Below are 5,948 nucleotides of genomic sequence, written 5' to 3' on the forward strand. Positions count from 1 at the left end.
TGGTGCCCCAATTTGTCTCAGTATGGACAAGTCGGTTTCGTGGGCATCACCTTCGGCAGCCACTTTTGCGGGCCACTCCACCCAGGTGGCTATCAACTTCATACACCTCAGATCATGTAAGCACATATGCTGGTCTATGTTTATGCCAAATTGTAGATGACGAAGGCCACAAGCAAAATTTGCACATGGCTACAGCAGGAAAGGACAGAACAGGGAGCACCAATCACGGTGCGTGTAAATTGGGAGTCTATGTTGCTGTGCGAACTACAGGAGCAGGTGCTTACCTCGAGAGACTGCTTCACAATGCAACTTACCAGGTCCCCACATCCCAGAAACGTAACACGGCGACCACGACCAAGTGGGACAGCAGCGAAACCAGACTCTGTAATCAATCACTTCAGTGTAGCTTGTGCTACACTGAAGGTTATCGAACAAGGCAAGGCTACACCCACGCTATCGAGCAAGAAGAGCAATGCTGAATGACACTACGAATTAAATATCGCAATCAGAAAGCTTGCGTTCATGAAAGAAGCCACTCTGCTCTGCAAGCACTGAAGGCCAAAAACATTAAGAAAAGTCTAATGCTACATAGCACACGGTGCAACGGTTAATGCAAGACGCATGCCGATGCTGCATCGGCTATTTCTGGAGAGGAATTGCACATGGCAACATACACTAAGAAATACTGCTACAGATATGATATGCTACTAGACAGTGAATGGTATTAAGTATGAGCAAAGAATCTGTTGACCTTTATGTTTGGATGAGGAAGAAGAATTATCCCTAACAAGAGTTGGGAATGAAAAAGCTTGCATGTATAGAAAAAAATGTATTCGGGGAATCAAAAAGCTTGCATGTATAGGAAAAAATGTATACTTGGCACAAATGGAATTTGACATGACCAGGAAGCTGATTAAGGAAGGGCATACTGATGGAACTCTTTTGGCCAGCGTCGTCCGTGCTTGTTCAATGGTTGCAGGTGCATCTCAACATGAAGAATTTCTAGGAAGTCTTTGTTGAGGTACCTGGATGACTCGACCATATCTGTGCTGGTGGAATGATGGCTGAGGCTCTTTTCAGTCTTGACACAGTCATCCGTAGACTTGATATTTCATGCAAATACTTCTGCGTCCGCTTCTTTGTGGTGTAAAATCCTTGTAAATTTGGCTCCAGCCCCTTCCTGTCAGGGTAGATGGGGGCTCCTGTGATGAGGACCATGGTGTGCTTGGTGCAGATTCTGTTGGGACAGAACAGTAACACATGAGATACAGCACAGATTAGCCAAACTCCTGTAGTGTTTTCTTTTATGTTTGAACCAATTATGCTGAACCGTAAATATGGAAAAAACGTTCATATCATCTCCTACAAACAAATGACATGTATCTCAAAACTAACGAGCCAATACAGTATATATTAAGCATATTTATTTCTGAACTTGGTGTTGTTTACCTTGTAGTAACAGCCAAAGTCCACACAATGGCCTTGTTGTAGCAGGAAGTAGCTTGTCTTTGGTGTGTGGAGTGTGTTGCTTTACACTGGTGCCATCCTTTTTACTGCATGTCTGGAACAGAAATTTTGGTTGCATCAGAAATTTAAAAAGCACAATTTTGCAATATGAAATGCAAGAAGGTGACACATATATATTGTAATGGTTTTAGACTGCAGAACACAAGCAAATGTACACTGCTTGTTCTAGGGTGCTTCATCAGCATGTTAATTAAATATTGGTACTGTCCATAAAATTTGTCTGCATAAATACAATGCAAGTCAACACCTTAAGTATTACTAGGATCACAAATGAGAACATTTTTGCGGCCATTTATACACTAGAAGAGATCACACTGCTGGTTTCACAAGCAAATGCAAGACAAACATGAAGCTATTAGAACTGCTGCATTGTTTTTCTGCACGAACGTGATGCACTACTTCATTACTGCAAAAATAAATGCCCCAAGGTAAATCAAACGGAACAGCAAGAAGTACGAAATATGGGTAAATGATCATGCGTGCAACTGTTTATTACATTAAATTCAGTACTTTCACTTCAATTTACCAAAGGGTTATCCGGTTTTGTGGCTACTCAGTCGCCTACACCCACGGATACAACGAGATGAAAAATGTGACGGGCGTTCCGATATCGCTCTCTTTTTTTCGTGATTGTGCTTTATAACGACGGTCCCGCAACTAAAGATTTGTTTCGGAAACAGCAACGGAGGGTCCTGACTGCCCATATGTAATGCAGGATCTAGTTCGTCAACTTGCCTCCACCTGTAAGTTAACGAGACGAATATTACATATCCATTCAACCAGCAGCGATGTTAAACGACTTACCGGTATTGCCATCCTCAGTCGCAGCAGAATCCGGCTCCCGTTTCGATGCATACTTGTTCCGCATGGCTCACTATCAAACCCTAGCTTTCTGGCTTACATCTCCGCTCGCAAACCCGTCACTTCACCCCAAGTTAAATAACGCGAGGTGTCGAAGCGCAATAAACTGGTTTTAGCACACAAGCAACCAGCATAAGTGTACGAACGAATGAATCGGTGCTTGCCGTGTACGCGAAAATACCGGTAAAATTTTTAAATTCAGGCCAGAGGTCACGTGAGAGATCGATGATGCTGAGCGTTATTTTGCGTTTACAATGGCATAAAAAGAACAGAGTTAGTGTTCAATAGTACAATCCCTAATTAAGAATAACAATTTTGTACTCTTTGTCAATTAACAAAAACGCTTCGATAAGCGCGGGAGAAAGTTTGTAGGTTAAAATTGCGCTTACTACGGCGCCTCTAGCGGGAGCTACTGAACTCACTTAGGCATATTTCCGAGGGGATGTCCTATGCTTGTTTTGTTAGCAGCGATTTTTTCGCCCTCTGTGGCCATTTGGTGAACTCGCGAGTTTCCGGGGCCTGGGCTTGTAGTGACGTTCTGGATAAATAGAGAACTCATTCTTGAAAACCGTCAATCAAAGACAGAAGAAGCTTGACCCGAACGGGGCTGACTCACAACTGAATTTATTGGAACAATATACAAAATAGATATGCCCGCAGTTCCTCCTACGTACAACACCAGGTGAATTGTGAACATAAAAATCTACTAACAACGTGATGTTTAACCATTTGTGCAACACGTGCTTCGGAATCACGAAAATGCTTTGTATATTTATGGTAATGACGTCTGGCTGACGCACGCGTCCCAAAGTCCCCTAATATGCAACACCTAAACGATTTCACGATGTTTTTCCCTTCCCATGGAAAATTGTTTCGTGTCTTCGAAGACATTACACACGCTGTCACTTACAGACAAAAATTATACTGACGTTTCACTTCGCGAACGCGGGTTATGCAAAAGCATATGAGTGTTGTTCCGGAGCTCCCAGCTATGCCGTCTTGCCTGACACATCTGTGTTGTCGTAAAACGCCTAGCAGGTTCTTCGGGAGTCTCCTGGGCACGTCTGGGCCGCGCCTTTTACCGGACTTGCCGACAACTTCGGGGTCGCGCAACTGGCGCTCGGCCTGCCGCCACTTGCGTTGCTGCTCAGTCTTTCTCGCTCGGCGCAGCGGCGGTCGGCCTTTCAATCGCCAGATGAACTCTTTTTCAAGCGAAGCTTGTTTTGCCTGAGAAGTGTCGGTGGTGGTGGTTTCACGCTAAAGTGTGGGCGCATCCTGGTGATAGTGCAGAAATGGCCCAAGCTCAATGGCACGTACCCCTGTCATATGGGCCAATCCTGGTGATAGTGCAGCAAGGATTGGAGCTCAATAGCACACACCCCTGAGGGCTCGGGGACCTGTAATGTGTCATTGAACTACTCTTGTCACACGTGAGACCCAAAGAGACAAAATCACCAGCCCTTCCCCTGTCGAGAAAATAGGGTAAGCGAAGCTTGTCGTCTGATTCTAGCGTGGCCGATTCTAGCGGGAGGGCTTCCGAAGCCCAGGCGAAACGTTAGCAAGGAGCCACGGACCCCGAGATGCCGGAGCGCGATGTTGAGGCCAAACGTCAGCGAAGAGCCGCCGACCCTGAATTTCAGGCGAACGAAGCGGAACGCCTGCGACAGCGTCGTCTTGCCACAAGCTGCGCTTACACCCATTTTCTCGACAGGGAAGGACTGGAGATGTTTTTGTAAGCGTGCCATCCTCGAGCGAAGCGCCAACGACGTCATTCTTGGATTGGACATAGCGGCGACTCATTCGGCGCTCATGGACTGTGCTACCAGCGTAACTCTGTTTGAATTTCCTGATCTTGCCGGTATTTCAAGCTGTAACGCCTCTTCAGTTGTGATCAATTGTTAATTTATACGGCCGATAAAAGTGCTATTCTTACTTCGTATAGCTATCCACTATTTGCTATTGCAGTCGATGCTTCGCCTTTTGGGGCAAAACTGCGACTTTTTTGGTTCCGTCACTTGTTTCTGAGCACTTAACTTCTCAAGCATGTATGTTAGCATGCCAGCTGCTGCCCTATAAGTTATTACCAATGGAACGCAGTGAATGTATACTGCGGCCACGTCTGCGTATTTAAATACGAGCCTGGAAGTCATCCCCGTGTAGTAATTTCCGTATGGCCAAGACATCTTCTCGTCAATGAGCGAACACCTATAACTCTGTTCTTCGTTACTTTGTAGCATGGTAGCTCTTCGAATACTCTCCTAGTAGCCCCAGTTCTTGAGCACAGCTGCAACAGGTGGTGAATGTCTACTGTAGACGCTGAAGTACCCAACTAAGGCCAGGTTATGTGGCTTTTGGGCTTTGAACCCCAGATACAAAAGAAAAAAAAAGTTGCAGTGGCTTAGCTCGGCTATGCCAGGATATACGTAGCGTTAGCAAAGGTTCAGCTGATTATTCTTAGCTTTCCTGGTTGTCTCCTACGCTCAACCGCTAATTGCCAGGCAACTACTTCGGGATCCGGTGAGTCAAGCTTCTCCGTTCTTCTGCGCTGTTGAGCAGCATTTGCGCTCTCCTTCTCCATGGCTATACCACACTGGCAAACGCCAGTCAGAAGCGCAGCGGCTCCAGCGCAGTGTCAAACGGCGACTGCACAGCGAGCGCGCGCCGGCGCCAGTGCGTCTACCACGGCTACGACGTCACTCCTCTGGAATATGCGCAGACCGGCGGCGGTGAGCCGCGCGCGGCAGCGGCGGAGTGCGCGAGAGGTGCCGGCTGCGGTGGCTCCGGTGCGCAAGCCGTGTGACATCACTGATCCTTGCGCATGCGCAGCACGGCTCTTGATGTGCCGCGCGAAACGGGCTTGGCTAGGCCAGTGTAGCTAACGCTACAAAAAGGTGTAAAGGCCATTCCAGCCTTTAGGCATAGGAACTGCACTTCCGCAACTCAAAAATCCTGAGACACCGCAGGAATCTTTATGAGTTGTGAATGCAAAATCATCAATGCCCGGTTGAACGCCCCTGAGGGGACCTTCGATTTGGGCGCTGCGACTAATGTTTTCTAGTTTTGCTGCGGGGTATGTTATCGAATTTTGCGATTAAATTGGTGCGGAATTTTCTTTAGATGTGAAGCATCTTATGCTCGGGGCTATGTCACTCCCTCCCTCCCTCGCCGCGCCATGCAGCGTCTACTTCCGGTTCCACTTCCGGTTCCGGTTCCGGAAGCCAGCTTCCGGCGTTTTGCCCGAATGATCCCCAGGTGCTGCGCCCACTCATCATCATTCACTTTGTCTTCTCATTCTCCTCCCGCAACGCCGCGATGAGTGCCACGGACAGCGCCAGCGTCAACGCCAGTGTCAGCGCCGTGGACAGCGCCGCAGAGAAGAGGGCTCGAGCCGCTGCCACGAAACGGCAGCGGCGACAGGCCGATCTGAAAACTAATGTGAACTTGAGTCGACCCCATGGCTGCTTCGCATACTACTCAGAGTTCCCCTACGGGAAGATGGTGCAATTTTTTTTCTTTTGTAATGTTTCTACCGTAGCATGTTGATGAGGACCGGATGTGCT

The 5,948-nt window shown here is 47.5% G+C and overlaps 1 long non-coding RNA gene across 1 annotated transcript; it reads right to left on the reverse strand.

Moving 5' to 3' along the window:
* Positions 1-1,137: 1,137 nt before the first annotated feature.
* Positions 1,138-2,366, reverse strand: LOC125939972 (uncharacterized). Its single transcript, XR_007463213.1, has 3 exons — positions 2,332-2,366; positions 1,450-1,561; positions 1,138-1,237 (listed from the first exon to the last, which is right to left on the reverse strand). It is a non-coding gene; the product is annotated as an uncharacterized LOC125939972 (long non-coding RNA).
* Positions 2,367-5,948: the final 3,582 nt, after the last annotated feature.

The sequence above is a fragment of the Dermacentor silvarum genome, chromosome 9, assembly GCF_013339745.2.
Source record: "Dermacentor silvarum isolate Dsil-2018 chromosome 9, BIME_Dsil_1.4, whole genome shotgun sequence".
In the NCBI taxonomy this organism is placed as follows: domain Eukaryota; kingdom Metazoa; phylum Arthropoda; class Arachnida; order Ixodida; family Ixodidae; genus Dermacentor; species Dermacentor silvarum.